We start from the raw sequence: 18,381 nt of genomic DNA on the forward strand, positions 1-18,381 counted from the left end.
TGAAGACAAAATATTCAGATGCTTGAAAGCACCATTAATGGTTTAGCTATTGATGCAGAGTAATAACTCAAATTCTTCGAGTGATATTGCCATCAGAGATGTGCTTTTCTGAAATGAAACAACTCAGTTAAGTTCCAACAAAACCAAGTACAAATTTTTTATTTATAAAGGTATTTTCTTGTGAGTGTGAGTATAAATTTAAATGGAGCAAAATATAAATGTATGTATGGCAAATGTAGTTGAATTCTAGGTTCAGAGACTTATAAATAGATTTTTCACCTAAATGAATGTTCGGAATGATATTTAGAAATCAAGATGACCCCAGAGTAACTTTTCATTCTTCAGAACTGTCTCTTGCATTACAGGACATTTTGTATTCCTGTATACCCTGTATGCCTACTGAAGATGGGTGGCATCCTCCAGGCACTGGGACAAGCAAAAGCATCTCCTTTATTTTCCAGTGCTCTGCCTCAGAGGCAGCAGACCCCCCCAGTATTGTGTATTATAAGGACTACAGTGTGGTCCCAAAGGTTCAGTGTTCAGTGGGCTGCTCTGCTTCCTTGCCTGGTGGTCCCATCTATGCCTTCAGAACCTCAACATGAGGCTAGAGCTCCAGTCCAGCACTGACCACTCTCTGGCATAGACCATAAGTATAGACTGAAGTTCTTCCAGAACCTCAAACACAACAGACTCAGTATCTTTTCGTTCAAATCCATGCCCTCACTTGACATCCAGGTTTCCATGTTACCCATGTTTCTCAGGACCAGAAACTTCTTTTCTTCTCTCTCCAACACTACTCCCAATCCTCACATGTGGCAGAGACATTAAAGCCTATTATTTCTTTGCCCATGGTCTTTTTCATATGCCCTATTTCTAGCTCACTTCTTCCTTTATCTCCATGTTTCTCAGTGGTTCCTCATTTTCTCCAACTCTAATATTTACTCTCCTCCCTCCAATCCATCCTAACCTTATGTTGGGTTCTAGCCAAGCTTCACTCTTTATTAGCTGCCTTTGGGCAAGTGTGTTAGCCTCTATGTATCTCCTTCCTCGTCTATCAAATGGCATCATGACACCTACCTTGTAGTGCTGTTACAGAGAATAAATGAGAACACGCTTGTAAGACACTGAGTACTAGCCCAGAACGTAGGGGAAAATGAGGCAATGCTAGCTCTCTAGACTAAGTTTCTTTTCTTCAACTCTGTTCTTTTTCTGTAAACATTGAGCCAAACATTTGTCCGTATCACACATCATCCCAGCCAGTCAGTTGTCCCCAGAACAGACCACAAGGGGAACTAGAAAGTATCTCTTCCAGATAAACATCAAGCAAATATTTCCCCACCTTCTTCTGCCCTGGCCCCCTACTCTGGTTCAAGCCATTGTTTCTCAGTCTAGTTGTGTAGGACACAGCTCCCTGGCCCATGCTGGTATTATGAGCCTTGCGCTCCCCCCCAGCTGAGGCAGTTGGTGGGCCGCTCACAGCAGCTCACGGCAACTCTCGCCAGCTGCCGGCCGCTCACAATGGCTGCCGGCCACTCACACTGGCCACCAGCTACTCATGGTGGCACACAGTAGCCCGCAGCAGCACACAGCAGCCTTCAGCAACAGCTCACACCAGCCTCCAGCTGCTCACAGCAGCCTAGCTCCGGGGAGAGCTGTTGTCCACAATCTTATCTGTAATAGAGGGCACAGCTCACTGGCCTATGTGGGACTCGATCCTGCAACCTCAGCATTAGGAGCACGGCGCTCCAACCACCTGAGCCAGCAGGCCAGCCAAGCAAATATTTTTAACACATCAATTTGGAGAAGTGTTCAATTGATGGCAGCCCAGGGTACCATGTGCCTTCCTCTAGGCATGGCGACATGAGTTCTCAGGCTGTTATTCCCAGTCCCCAGGGCCCATTGGCTCTGGGAAACCTTTCCTGCACTGTTGTCCTTGACCATCTTTCCCTTCTTGGAAGTTCTGGAATACCTACCAACCACACATCTGATAAACTTATCGCTGAGGTGGCTGCTTCTCCCAATGAAATGATGAAACTCTCAGGGGCAGGAGCAGTGTCTTATGCTTCTTCCCATCCTTCACAGCCTCACAAAACAGCTATGCAAAGAGATGTGAATAAAATGTGACATGAATGAAAGATAAAAATAAATGTTAGCAAATCAAGAAAGACATGTTGGAGTCTGGGACCTGAGAGAGGTCATGAGTTCACCTTCTCTGAGATGGCTTGGGCATGGTCTTGGTAGAAGGGGTCCGGAGGTGGCCCTGTGGTTTCATGGCACCTCTTTCATAAGAAATTTTGTTTTCTCCAACACACATACTGGAATCTTAGAAGGATGCATCTTCCCCTAGGCAGATTTTGCCACAAATTCTCAGCTAAAGATCAAAATTAGGTGCTGTTTCTTCTAACTAAAAAGTTGAAGACCACCTCAGAAGAAAGCCTTAAGGAGATGAACTTTATGAACCAATGATGCCTACCAACAGTTGAAGAGGAATTCATTTAAGCACGAAAATCTAAGTATCCATTTGGAGGCCCCTCCCATAAACTTTTCTAAAGAAAAACGGCACATTCCTAAAGTTGTTTCTTCCAAATATAGAACCTGCTTAAAACAAAAGTTAACCTTTCTGAGGTTCAATTTCATTTATTCTTTGCATACACAATTTCAACAGCTTCTTCATTTCTAAGAACAAAGGCCTTTAAAAAAAAAAACTCTCTAAAGTCTACTTGGACATCAAATAGGTTATCAGAGGAAATTCTTTGATGAATTAAGTGTAAATGAGTAAGAAACATACGGATTAGATTTCACATGAATTTAAGAAGTAAGAGGGAAAATCTTTTTAGAAAATATGGCTTGGATTTGGATTCTGCCTGCTTCACAAACACAGATTAAGTTAAAAAAACATGGATTTTTCTTGTATCTCACTCCTTCCTTCAATCGGAGGCATTCACAATCATTCTTTCTAAAGAGTTAATGTCAGATAATAAAGACCAGAGAGGACTTTTAAGTAGGGAATTCACAGATTACTAATATTTAAGAACAAAATCATTTTTGTAACAAATTCACTTCCTACCAGACTGGTTTTAAAACATTTTTTAAAAACATCTCTGTTGGCTAAAGCAGCTCACTAACCTGGAGGAGGTAGGATCCCTGTGTTTTGGTGAACTGAAAATACTGCCCTCTGATAGACTCTGTGCCTGGTAATCCCATTTCCAGGAGCTCTTTTCCCACCACAACAATTTTACCAGTTGTGGCTTTGATGTGACATTATGAATACACTAAAGGTTGCATACACCAATTGAGGATGTTTTCTTCAGTCAGCACATGCTTTCATACAGAGTAGATAGAGGATTAAATGAGATTAAGAATGTTGAATGCAGTTGACAGTGTATGTAGCACATTATATGTTGGTTCTGTCTGAAAAATCTGAAAATAGATTTTTGTTATCTTTGAGGGTGGGAAGTGCCCATCCCACACAGCCCTACTAGGGGTGGTCCTGGCTGAAGGACCAGGCAGCCCTGCTGCCCTGGCACTGACCCATGTTGAGCAAACAAGGCTCCATTTAGGGGATTTGAAACTGGGTTACAGAGATTTTTATTGTCCAGGCACTGAGCCTGGATGGAATGTAGAGTAAACCCTGACAGCCAGTTTCTCCTTGTGCACTGAAAAAGTCTGGCCACAAAGAAGAAAGGGAATTAAGCAGAAGCACAGAGAAAATAGAGATGGATGACTGTATCCTCCTCATCCAAACCAGCAGCAGGTCCTGTAAGTTCTGCCTTCCAAGTAGGAATCATTTTTTAACAACTTTATTGAGATATAGTTTACATGCCATACAATTCATCATTTAAACAGCACAATCCAGTGGTTTGTAGTACATTCACAGATACATGCAACCATCATCACAGTCAATTTGGGAACATTTTCTTCACCTCAAAAATACCCCCCACCCCCATTTAGCTATCACCTCTCCTCCCATTACCCCTCTCCCCAGCCCTAGGCAACCACTAATCTTTCTGTCTCTGTAGATTTTCCTATTTTGGACTTTCATATGAATAAATCATAAATATGTGTTTTTTTGTGACTGGCTTCATCCACTTAGCATAATGTTTTTCAGGTTCATCCATATTGTAACTTGTATCAGTACTTCATTCCTTCTTATGGCTGAAAAATATTCCACAAATAATATACCACCTTTGTTTATCCATTCATCAGTTGATAGGCATTTGGGTCATTTTCACCTTTTGGCTATTATGAATAGTGCTGCTATGAGCACTTATGCACCCCAAATATATCTTGAGTCTGGCCTTCTCTCCATCTCCCCTGTCTCCACCTTGGCCTAAGCCACTGTCTGTAAAAATCTTACCCCTTCTTCTTCCCCCTCTCCAACCCACTCTCCACCTGACTGCCAGAAGGCTCTTTTAGAAATATAAATTAGATAATGTCACTCCCTAGTTTAAAATTTATGAATGGATTCCCATTGCTAGTGGAAAAAAAAATCCATTCCATGATCAACAAGGCTCTGTGTTTTCTGGTGCCTGCTATTACACTCCTTTCCACCTGCTACACTTCCCCTCAGTCACTGCCCTCCAGGCTCATGATATTCTCTCACTTCCTTAATACACTGACCTCTCTGTCTCAAATTTCGTGTGACTGTCATTTCAATGTAGCCTGCAATCAATGATCATCTGGGGCAAAGTCAGGTCCCATCCCAACCCCGAGCTCTATTATATTCTTTCTTACAGTATTTGCTTTTTCCTTCATACAATTTACAGAATTTGGAATTTCTTGTTTATTTAATTGTTTATTACTCATCTTTCCCAGTGTAAAGTCTGTTTTCTTTATATATTCACAAAGCCTAGAACATCAGTGCTTGTTGTTAACGGAATGAATGTAGGTTCTGCAGGGATGAAGAGAGGAACTATGGTTCTTAATTCCAGTTTCTGTTTCTAGTCTTTCCTGAGGCCTCACCTTGGATACCACAAGACACCAACTTCTGAATTTTTATAAGCTACTCTTTTCTCTTGAGCAAATTTGAGTGAGTTTTGTCCCTTACAACTCAACAATTCATGACTAACAACTTTTTCTGTCACCTTTTCACCAGTCTCCTTTCAAGACTGCCATTGTTGGTCATGAATTGCTTTTGACTTTCTTCTTTGTCTTTACAAATTTATTTCCCCAAATCTCCCCCCTCCATTTTTCCAAACTCTTAACATCTGTATCCCTTTAAAAGCATGTTCGTATTTGTACACCTATGTTCATAACATTATTATTCACAATAGCCAAGAGGTGGAAACAACCCAAGTGTTGTCCATCAATGGATGAATGGATAAACAAATTGTGATGTATGTGTATATACATATACACAATGGAATAGTATTCATCCTTAGAAAGGAAGGAAATCCTATCATATGCTACAACATAGATGAATCTTGGGTACACTATGCTAATTGAAATAACTAGTCACAAAAAGACAAATACTGTATGATTCCATTTATATGAGGTATCCAAAATAGCTAATCTCACATAAACAGAAAGTAGAGTGGGAGCTGGATGGAGGGAAAATGGGGAATTGTTTAAGGAGAGTTTTAATTTTGCAAGATGAAAAGGTTTTAGAGATCTGTTGCACAACAATGTGAATATACTTAACACTACAAAACTCTGTAGTGTAGTTGTGTAGTTCAAATGATTAAGATGGTAAATTTTATGTTACGTCTGTTTGTTTTCACCACAATTAAAAAATTGTTTTAAAAACATCTCTACTTTATTTTCCTTCCTTTCCTCTTTCCCTCCCCTCCTTCCCTCTCTCCCTGGTCAAGTATCTCTAAGTCCCGGCCATGGCCATGTCAGACTCGGCAATAACCAAGGTGTAGGCCCTGTCTGGAGACACTCACAAGGCCTCCAGGGCATGCCCACTGGACATTCCCTGTTCTGTAGAGCACAACAACCAGAAGAAGGGCCATTTATCAAGTGACCACAATTGGCAGCTCACTTTGTCTCCAACATGGGCTGACTACATATTAGATGTACCCATGAGGAGGTTTCACACTAGCTCTGGCTTTGTCATCAATTTTCTGGCCAAGGCTAAATGGCTCCACTTCAATGTCTCCATTCATGTTTATGTCCAGTTGATCTCTCTTCGTCCCCATCATGAATGCTGCAGGAACTAAGCAGGCTTAAGTAGGTTTTGGGGCATGATAACCAAGACAACTGTTTAGGAGAAAATATTTTTAAATCAGTAAGTACAGGAAGAACCAATTCATTCCTAAGCCTCTTACTCTGTAAACCCCTGTGTGAGTATTAAGTAGATTTAAGTTCGCTCTAACAGCAACTACAAATATAATGATATCTGACATTTATTGTACATTTACTCTTTTTCTGAGAATTTAAAATATCCTGTTCATTTTATCTCATAAAGTTGTTATTACTATCTTCATTTTACAGATGAGAAAATGAAGGCCAAGATAGTAACTTGCCCAAGGTCACACGGCCAAGAAGTAGAACCAAGATTTGGATATATACCTAGATGAGTCCAAAATGTGAATGTGTAGTCACTAGACCATAGTTTTGCTCTGGTTCCACATCAAATAGATCACCTTTCTCATTGCTATGATTGCCCTTCTTCACATGGAAAAAGGGAAGAGAAGCACGCGTTGACTGCCTACTCTGGTCTAGGACCATCACAATAACCCCACTAAATAGGGATGATGACTTCTTATCTAAAGGGCTCTTAATCTAAGAGATGTTAAAAAATTTGTCCAAGGCCACACAACCTAGAAGTACTAGAGCAGAGATTTGAGCACAAACTCACCTCTTTTATACTATACTATATTGCCTTCCAAAGTCAGTTATTAACATGCATGCCCCTTATCTTCTCTTTTATAGATCATTGAAATATCTCTGGTTATTTAAGACTTTCCTCTTTAGAGTACATGTTCTCCAGGACTCTCCTGATGTTGGTCATTCTCTAAATGTGTTCCAATTTGTCAATGTTGCTCTCTAAATGCAACATAAGAATATCATTCTCAGTGTCGCCAGACCATCTTGACTACTTTGCTTGCCTTGCAAGCCATCTTACGTGCCCAGGATGGCTTCACTAACTTTAGAAGCATAGGAGCCATATCACGCATCTATTCTAGCCTAGCCATGATTCCAGCTCTTTTTCATATGAGTATGAGCTAGTTTCAAGTCAGAATTCATCAGCTGCCGTTTTCACTTTAGATTATCTGAAAATTTTAAGAGTAGGTCCTCAGTGTTGTGATACAAGTCACTGTAAGAATGTTGAACATGCCAGGACAAAGGGCAGAGCCTCAAGACAGTCTATTAGAGACCTCCCATAGAGTAGCTACTAATTGATTAATTAATGCTCTTTAGGTACGGTTGTCTAGCCAACAACTGTGATTCCAATGAGCTATTTTTAACCCCACATTCTCTACCTTCTTCACAGTTTACATAACAAAATACTTTACAAAACACCTTGCTGAAATTTGCCCAAGCCATCCTTTCTCCAAGTGTGTTCTATGAAACACTAGCTCTGTGGAATAATGTTAAACAGGTTTCTTTGGTGCAGGACTTCTCAGAAACTTTAATGTGTTAGCATGCACTATGATTCTCCAAGAGGAGCTATAACAGCATACTGGATTTCTCAAAATTGAGGTAGGATTTTTTTTTTTAATTCTTCTTTAGCTTAGGTCAGATTTATACTATGAAATTTGCCCATTTATAGTATTCACTTGACCTCCCAATCTGCTAATCCTGTGAAAAAATGATACACTAGCCTTGCATGGCTTATTCTTGGTGAGTCTCAGCCAATATTCAGTAATTAATGTTTTCTTCTATAAGGAGGGTCACAGACCACCTTTAGTAACCTGCTGCAGAATTTTAGTGTGGATTAATACGAAGCTTGTTGATCTGAAGCTTTCAAAATCTATCTATTTCATTCTCCTTTCTGATGACACTTTCTTGTTTTTCAGGGTTTAACCAACAATGGCTCTAAAATTCAGCACCAAGATATTTGTTTATTTACCTAGAGACAACATTTTTAACACACTTAGGTCCTATTGTGGGCTTCAATTCCCTTCTATCAATGTATGTTCTGCCTTTTTCCATTTAAATATCAATCATTCTGTTAATGGAGAACATATGAGATGTGATCAAAAACTATGATGAATGCTGCTGCTGAATGCCATCTAATGGAAAGGCAGGAATCTTCAATATGGGAAGTGGCACATTGAACATTAGTAACACTGTGTGACAAATTTTCACTAGTTCGGTACAGTCAGTCAGGTGTGCACTACGGTTGAGAGAAGGTGTGTTTTAAAGTGTGACGTAAATCACCCTCCATCATGACAGCACTCCGTGTCACACATCATTTCTGGTATATTTTCCACAATTTCCACCAAATAAAAACATTAGGGTGTGGCCTCATCCACCTTATTCACCGGGTCTGGTACCATGCGACTTCTGGCTCTTCCTCAGTCAAATGACCATGAAAGGTAAACGTTTTGAATCAATTCAGGACATCAAGGCAGCCATGACAGCACAACTAAAGACACCAACAAAAGAGGACTTCTAGAACTGCTTCAGAAAATGGCAAGAACAATGGGATAAGTATGTTCAAAGCGAGGGGGAGTATTTTGAGAGGGATTAATGGCAATGTGTCTTTTACTGTAATAAACATATGGTGAATGCTGCTGCCCAGTGCCATCCAAAAGAAAGGCAGGGATCTTCAATATGGGAAGTGGTGTGTCAAACTTTAGTAACAGTGTGTGACGTTTCAACTTGTTCAGTGAAATCAGTCAGGTGTGAGCTACGGTTAAGAAAAAGTGTGTTTTAAAGTGTGCCGTAAATCATCCTCCATCATGACAATGCTCCGTGTCAAACATCGCTTATGGTATACGGCAATTTCTATCAAATAAAAACATTACAGTGTGTGCTCATCCATCTTATTCACCGAATCTGGCACTGTGCAACTTCTGGCTCTTTCCCAAAGTCAAAATGATTCAGGACACTGAGGCAGCCACAACAGTGCAACTAAAGACACTCAGGAAAGAGGACTTCCAGAACTGTTTCAGAAAGTGGCAAGAATAATAGGATAAGTGTGTTCGAAGCAAGGGAGAGTACTTTGAGGGGGATTAATGGTAATGCGTCTTTTACTGTAATCACTTTTTTATTTAAACATTCACCATATTTTTTTATCATACCTTGTATAAATGCAATCTAAATAACTCAGCCTCAAGGTGAAGACAGATTCCTAACTGACCCTGCCTCCAATGTTCATGCTTCTCCCACTGCTTCCCATTGACTTCCTGACTTCTCTTTACAATTTGTATCATTTCCTTCTAGACTTACCTAAATGATCTCTAACTTCATTCAAGTCTTTCCTGACTAACCATATCTCTCTCTCTTCTTTTGTCCCTTTGCTATGCATGTATTGACTTATCCTCTTTTCTTTATCATCTGTTCATTAAAGAATTAATTTATCAAAAAATAATAAATTAAAAAAAGAATTCATTCATCCAATAAATAATTGTTTAGTACCTACTGTGCTAGGTGTTGGGTGTCTGAGAGTGTACAAACCAAAAACAGTCTTGGAATTAATAACCTGACAGGGAAGATAGACACTGAATGGGAACTAAGAGATGCAAAAGGGAATAGATTGTGCTATGGAGGAGATAAGCTAGTCTGGGTGTGGATAAACATCTTCTTACAGAAGTGATGTTCTAATTGAGAATGAAAGGATGCAGAAAAGTTTACTAAGGGAATAGTGGGGGCAAAATGTCAAGACTCTGACGAATATTCAAGTAATGAAAACAGTCAAAATGGCTGGAATACAGAGGGGGAAAGCGTACACAGGAGGGCCGGAGCTTGACGTATGAGCCACGGTAAAAAGTAAAGGGAAATCACAGAAGGATCTGCAGCAGGGAAAGACATAATCACATTGAATTCTTTTCCAAACAGTGGACACCATTCTTTTGTTTCCCCTTCTTGTGCTGTATGTGACTTTTGAAATCTCTTCCCACCTCCTTCTTAAAAGTTATCTTTAGCACTTTGCAAACACCTGTACAGTTCAGTGGTTTTCAATACATTCATAATATTGCACACCATCCATCTTCATAACTCTTGTTATCTTATAAAACTGAAGCTCCATTCCCATTGAACAACTCCTTATTTCTCTCTCTTCCCCCAGCTCCTGTCAATTACCATTCTACTTTCTGTCTCTATGATTTTGACTACCTCATATAAGTGGAATCATACAGTATTTTTCCTTCTGTGACTGGCTTATTGTACTTAGATTAATATCCTCAAGCTTCATCCATGTTGTAACATATTGCAGAATTTCTTTCCTTTTTAAGGTTGAATAATATTCCATTGTATGTATATACCACATTTTATTTACCCATTCATCAGTCAATGGGCATAGGTTATTTCCACATTTTAGCTATTGTAAATAACTTGCTATGAATATGGGTGTACAAATTTCTTTGAGGTCCTATTTTCAATTCTTTTGGATATATACCCAGAATTGGAATTGCTGGATCATATGGTAATTCTATATTTAATTTTTGAAGAAACACCACATTGTTTTCCAGAGCAGCTGCACCATTTTATATTATTACATTTCCAATTTCACCACATCCTCACAAACAATTGTTATTTTGGGTTTTTTGTTTGTTTGTTTGTTTGGGTACTAGCCATCCTAATGGGTATGAGGGAAACCTTGGTGTCTTGACCTATGAACTGTAGCGAAAAGGGTTTCTGGGCCCCCTCCTCCAAAATGTTTCTTCTGTCTGCATATGTGTGTGCTACAAAAGAAGATTATGTTATGAGGGCTATTTGCCATCCAGGTCACAACCTCCATCTTGAATGATTTGCAAGTCAGAAGCTGGACTGTAGAAACAGCATCTGGGAACAACTCTCTTTGGATCAGAAGGAAGTGAAAATGTGCCATTCTGTGTCATTTACTCAGCCATTTTTTAATACAGCCCAGTCTTCTGATTTCAATCAGCAGAAGGGATCAGTAGGCTGACTACGGGATTGTAATCTTGCAGAACATCAGGTTGGCCTCTCCCTGAAGCTGAGTGATTCATTCTGGGCTCAGTTAACCACAGAGAGAAGTCAGATTCATATAGACACTTGTTTGGAAAGGCGGATCTTGCACATGGGGGTGGCTTTCTTGAGGAAACACATTTTCGAAAAACACATAAGTGCTTTGTTCAGGGGATAAAACATTTTACTCATTGGTCTGTCATTGCTTGTGGTGAGCAGATGCTAGAGAGAAGAAAATCTGCGTTCAAAGCAAAAATAGTTCCCCAAACTAAACTGGTCACAGCAGGATAAAGTTAGCATGATGAAAGCTAATTATTTCAGTTTGGGAAAAACCACCAATGGAAGTAACTTTTCTTTGGGGCTGTTTTTTCTTTAAAGCAGTAAACAGGCCTTGCAAGATACCATGTTGCCCCAAAAATAAGACCTACCCTGAAATAAGCTCCAGTTAAGATCATCAGCCAGACGGACACATTTAGTACATTATGACAATGTTCTAGAAGATGACAACTGTATTTGAATAAATGTAGATTGTTGTACATAAAAAAAGAAGACATCCCCTGAAGATACGCCCTAATGCGTCTTTTGGAGCAAAAATTAATGTAAGACCTTGTCTTATTTTGGGGGAAATACAGTATAAGACTGGGTCTTATTTTCAGGGAAACACGGTACAGAAGGAAGAACATCTTCTGGAGACACACAGCAGATGCATCCCCTGGCAGTCCAGACACTGTGGCTCCAGAAAGAACCCGCATGAACACTGCTTTTACCACCTGAAAAACAGAGGGTCTGTGAGTCTTGTCAGGAATATATCAGCTTGTATAGGAGTAAAAAACTCCTTTGTAACCTGTCAGATCTGATGAAGCAGATCCAGCTAGCTCCTTATAGGGAAAGGACCACAAAACTGGGACCACAAAACAAAAGTGGCCTGTTGCAGCAGAGCTCTATAGTTCTGTCTTTGTGATCTGGCCAGGCACTCATTTGCAATGCCCTCTATCAAGAAGCTGTTCCAGACAGGCGGTGACAGCCGCAGAGAGGCCAGAGGGCATGAGGGGGGCTGAAAGCTCCACTCTTTCCTGGTGGTACAGCGCTTATGGGAGTGTCCTGGATGGATCAGCTTGGTCCTGGCAGCAATGGATACAGAGGCCCCAAAGGAAGACTCATCGAGAGAGAAGGAGGTGGCCGACTGATTAACTGGGCTCTATCAGGGCCAGGAGCTGAGTCTGGAACAGACTGTGTTTGAGGCTTGAATGTTCAATAGAGTCTTCCTTCTTGGTACAGTGTTGTGCTATGGGAATGACTTTCAGGCATGGTGCCATCTGGCCACCCAAGCTGGGACACCACTACTGTGGGATAGGGACTGACAAAAAGTGCCATGGCAGAGTTGCATTGTCCACTGCCCTGTTTGGTTGAGCACCTGAATCATAGTGCTCAGGATTGATGGAACTGCTTCAGAGCATGGAACAGATCCCTAATGGTTTTAGAGCATTTGGGTGGGGTGGAGAAAGATACACTTCCTGCTGGTAATGGCATCTCAGGGTTTGAGCAATTAATTGGAAGAATCCAAGATGTGGCTCAGAGATCCCAGCAGGTGAAGCAATTGTACTGGTTCTAGTAGAGGCAGGTTTATCGTGGGTTAATGAAGCTTATGCTTTTGAGTCCCCCCTTCACTAGCCTTGGTCTCTTCCATAGCTTTGGAGGTTGCCTAGCATCAAGGTCATGTGGCATTTGCTTTTATCAAATTTCAACAGTAAACATTTTTATATTATTTTTCTTAGAAAGGCCCTCTAGAATTGTGAACCCCAAATGAAAGGCTCCACAAAAACCTGGAGTTTTGAGTTACACCCATGCACCTGCATCCAAGAGAGAAAGTCAGAGCATTCTTGGATGTGGCATTATTAAAGGGGGTATTAGAGGGAGTAGATGCCTTTGGCACCTGTCCCAGTCCTGGTGCTGAGAATCAAGCAGTGGTCCTCAGTCATCACCTTCAAAGAACAGATGTTCTAAGAAACTTGAAAATAATTTTCTGATTAACACTCCAAATGGGGTGCTATCAATTTCCACTATCGGTGGAAATCTTAACAGAAAAAAAGTAAGCAAGGCAGCCCTCTGAAATGCCAGTATGTAGAAACTATGGACAGTTAAAAGTGCCAGCTGAAGCGGAGGTGGCTCTATATCACATGTCATCAGGGAAATGCAAATTAAAAGAAGATACCTACACACCTATTAGAATGGCCAAAATCCAGAACACTGACCACACCAAGTGCTGGTGAGGATGTGGGGCAACAGGAATTCTCATTCATTACTCATTCATTACAGGAATAAAAAATGGTACACTTTGGAAGATAGTTTGATGGTTTCTTATGAACATAAAAACATAATAAATGTAGCTAGAGCTACCATTTCAGAGAAATTGCCTTGCACATATTGTGTCTAAAACCGTTGCAATGTTAAAACAGGACAAAATATCTTATATACTCATTCAAAGAGCATTTGCTGAGCACCTGCTGTGGGCTAGGTATGGAGGATGAACACTTTGAGGAGCCTGGGCCAACTCGAGGAGACACAAGATGTAATTGCTACAGAAGAGATGATTACATCATGCCCATGTGTGCCAGGGATCGGGGACTTTCACAGAGCATAGAACGTTTGAGCTGAGAGTTGCAGGATGACTGAAGCTCACCACGCAGAATGCCAGGGGTACATGCTCCAGGCATGTAAAAAATGCTGAGGAGCCTGAAATGTGGTGTACTTGGTGGGTTGCGGGGAACAGCCAGGGCCTCCATAGTGCTAAGTATAAGTGGGGGGCATGGGAGAGAGGGGGTGCAGGGGAAGAGCAAGAGCTGTTGCTGGTCGGACCATGCTGATACCTGAGATGCCAAGAAGCATGTACTTGATCCTGCACTCCTCTCTCCTGGGCATCCCTCCCCACTGCTTCTCTCTGCACAGCCTCTCCAATCTGTCCCCACCTGTCCATCCTGAGGCGGTCCTAGTTCAGGTCCTCACTAGCTCCTGCCTAGTTAATTTCAATCAACCACTAATGATCCCCTGCCTCTCAAGGGGCAGTCAGCATAATAATGACAATAGTGCATATTTATTGAGCACTTATGACAGGCTGGATACTGTTCCATATGCTTTTTCAAGAATGAGTTTATTAAATCTTCTTAGCAACATTTTATCAAGGAGGGAACTGAAGAACAGAAATGAAATAACTTGCACAAAGTCATAGAGCTTGGAAGAGCTAGGGACAAGATCTGAACTGGAGAAGTCTGGCACTCAAGCCAGAGTTCTCATGCTACTGCCTCTCAGTCGGATAAATCAAAATTGCATTGCATTCTGGAATCAGATGACCTGAGTCAAAGTTTTTCAAACTTCTCATTTCCCCACCTGTAATGTGGGGGCAACACCAATGAAGATCTTTTGAGGAATAAATCGGATAATCTGTCAAAAGCACCAAGTACAGTGTCTGGCACATTATTAGCCTAAATGTTAGTTTACCTGAATATTCTTTGTCCTTCTTTCAGTCTAAGCAGCTGGATATTAAAAGATTTTCTTAAACAAGATGCAACTAATTGCAATAATTTTTTAAAAACCAAGGGTTGGAATAAAACAAGTGAGAAAGGTAGAGGCAGTGTGTCCAGCATATGATGCAGACTTTTGTTTTTGTCCTTGGTTCAGCTTTATTAATACTCATTTGGGGTAGATTTCGTGACGCTGGCCACCTCTGCAGCAGCCTATGGGAAGTTGTATTTATACCATTGTTCCAAACTTCAAAGGTACTTCTGCTGAACACAGCAATGTTATCTCAAAAACCAATTATAATACAAATCAATTTACATGCCACTATCTCATTTTGGAGTATTCACTTCCCAAGAACTCTGATTTTGTCATTTCCCTTTATAGGTTTAACTTATAAACCTCAGTACAAGTAAAAGGCTGGCTATATTAGTCAAGATTCTCCAGAGAAATAGATCCAATAGCAGATCTCTATATATCTAGATAGATATACAAATAAAATTCAGGGGCTAGGGGTGCATTGACCCTCACACAGTCAAAAGTCCACATGTAACTTTTGACTCCCCAAAAACTTAATTATTAATAGCCTATTGTTGACTGGGAATCCTTATCAACAACAGACAGTTGATTAACACATACTTTGTATGTTGTATGTATTATACACTGTATTCTTACAACAAAGTAAGATAGAGAAAAGAAAATGTTATTAAAATTATAAGCAAAATATATTTACATATTTATTGGAAAAAAATCCATGTATAAGTGGACCTGCATAGTTCAAACCTGTGTTATTCAAGGGTCAACTGTATACAAATATACAGAGGGTGCCATAAAATGTATACACATTTTAAGAAAGGAAAAAAAAACTATTAAAATTGTAATATTCAGTGTACACGGATAACAAAAGATGAATACAAGTCATGTGTATACATTTCTTTGGCACCCTCTGTATATATATTACACATATGAGATTTGTTATAGGGATTGGCTCAAGTAGTTACAGAGGTCAAGAAGGCTCACAATCTACTGTCTGCAAGATGGAGAACCAGGAAAGCTGATGGTGTAATTCAGTCTGAGTCCAAAGGCCTGAGAATTGAGGGCAGGCGTATGGGGGGCACAGTGTGTAAGTCCTGATCTGAGTTTGAAAGCCCGAGAACTAGGAGCAACGATGTCTGAAGTTTAAGGGGAAGGTGGATGTCTCAGCTCAAGCAGAGAGAACAAATTTGCTCTTCTTCTACCTTTTTGTTCTATCCAGGCCCTCAATGGATTGGATGATGCCCACCACATATCATGGGTGAGGGTCATCTGGGCTTTAGTTTACCAATTCAAATGCTAATCTCTTCCTGAGACACCCTCACAGACAATACCCAGAAACTTTTTATGAGCTGTCTAGGCATCCTTGAGCCCATAAAATTAACCATCACTCTGACACAATACATTTTCTATGGCCATCACTTTTGAACTTATCTTTTCTTCTGTTGTAATTATTTAGATATGTATACACAGAAACTTCTGGCAGAGACACAATATTGTATGTACCTGCAGCTGAGGTTATTCAGGTGGCCAAAATGTATACATTTTGTATACTCGGACATTTTTGAGAACCATAGCCCTCTCCTCTGTGCCCTATGTGTGGTCTGGTTAGTCCCACATTAGAGGGGAGGCTGGCATTTTGTGAATCCAATGTGGTCCAAAGAAAACCACAGGAAGACATGAAGGGTGAGTACAGGAGTGAATAGGTGTTTGTGAGATTATATATTGCTGTGGGTGGACACATTTGTGATTTTAAGCATATTCTCATGCACACTGCTCTGTCAGTGTACACTGAACACACAAAGGAAAACACAATCCTATCGACTTTAGTAGATGCTCTAGCAGACACAGGCTCTTTCAACAGTAGCTTGGGAACTTTGAAACTCTGGGTGTTTTTTCAGCTTTCACCCATCAGTTTGAACTGCAACAAGGTTGGGTTTTAGGGGAAAAATGCTGAAGACCAGCACAGCACTCTCAGGCAGCGGCTTCTGTGGTCGATGAAGGCAGCAGGAATTCCGTGGTGACCAGAGGCTCCCTCCCACCTCAGCAGAGCACAGAGCTGATTCTGCCAAGCTTGTGAAATGTAAGCCTGGAGCTGACACGCCACTGGAATGAAAATTCAAACCCATGCTACTCTTTGGTCTTCACGACGACTTTGTGGCTGTCCTTACCACTTTCGGCAGCAGTAAGTCTGTTCCCAGTTAGTAAGCAGAACTTTGACTGATAAGAGGAACAGGAAGAGAATTTCAAAAATCTTACAGGAAAATCTCCTCATCGAAAGTTAAAATTGCCAGGATGGAGGATGGGGGTGGGGTGCTTGCTAAGTAAGAACACCAGGGGTTGGTTTGGAGCAGTGTAACACCAGTTTAGCAGGCTGACAAGTGTAGAGATGTCACAGTCACCTACTATCCCATTCCTTTCTGTGAAGAGTGGCATTTCAAACTATTTGGCCAGTGAGTCATCAGAAAAAATGCTACTTCTCATTTTGAAAAAACACTGCACTCAGCGGGACATTTCTCTGTTATCTGTTTTCCCTAGAAATATGGTGTGGGGCAGGGAAACCCAGATCCTTAGAAATTAAAGCCATATGCACACCACATTTAAAAACCAACAACCCAGGCCATTACATTATTGCTGAACATAGGAATTCAGGATTTATAATTTACATTCTTTCCCATACTTTGTTATTTTTCAGAAGTGAAGAGCAGACATTTATGGCCTCACCAGATCGTAAATCAGATTCCTGAGGGCAGAGGGAGCTGTTACAGGCAACAGGAATTGCCTTTCCAATGGTTTCCAACATGCATCAAAACATCAGGAAAAAAACCCAAATGGAAGGATGAGACCCTGCTTTAAGGAAGCATGAGACACCAAAGGCTGACACCAGTTATTCCTTACACCAAGCAACCAGCCAAAATCATACCCTGGGTCAACATCTGGAAAGTTGCTTGGAGGTTTCACCATCCCAACAGAGTGAACACCTGGACCTAAGTCATACTGACTCTCCATCCTGAGGGGACACAAAACAAGAGCTCCCCAAGGACTCTCACCATCCATTTGCTGATGCTGGGCCGGGGGTGAGGTAGGGGTGGGTTAGTGGAGGCACTGGTTTAGTAAAGGGGCATAAGACATGCACAAGAATCAAAACAAGGAGCCTGGAATGTTGGAGAGAGCATTAGGCTCTGGGTTGATCTGACATCCCCTAATGGCTGTGTTCTCTTGTTCAAGTACTTAACTCTCCCTAAGTCTCAAGACATGCGGACAATGGGGATAACACAGCAAATCACATGATTTAAGAACACACATTTGGTGCTGAATACATGGTGCGGAGATGGGGTCAGGGATGCCCTTTCCCCTGGAAATGGAAATGCCACTCTGGAAATCTCTGTAGCAAAGTCAGCTGAGTGCTAATGTAGCCACTAGGAAGACTCGGGAGGGAGTGGGGTTCCAAGAGCCCCAACCAGAGCTCTTTCGAAGGTTCCCAGTGCTTCTAAAGGCGTTGTCTGGAAGATTTGTTAGCAGTGTCCCTCATGAACTCATCCCCATGCTCCTGGTCTGGATTTCATCCACTCTGAGAAGGCAGAGGATTTTAAACATTTTGAAAGCTAGAGACGTTTCTTAAAACTTTCCCAGGTTGCACCTATAAAATACAGTACCTAATAACTCCACGATGTATACAGTCAGATTGAAAGGAATGAGACAAAATAGCTCTTTGTCAGGGGAATGGGAATAGTTAGGTTTATCATCCAGGTTTTCCAGTATAGATCGTTACATAAACCCTGCCTGCAATTCAAC

This window comes from Rhinolophus hipposideros, assembly GCF_964194185.1.
Source record: "Rhinolophus hipposideros genome assembly, chromosome: 13".
NCBI lineage: Eukaryota > Metazoa > Chordata > Mammalia > Chiroptera > Rhinolophidae > Rhinolophus > Rhinolophus hipposideros.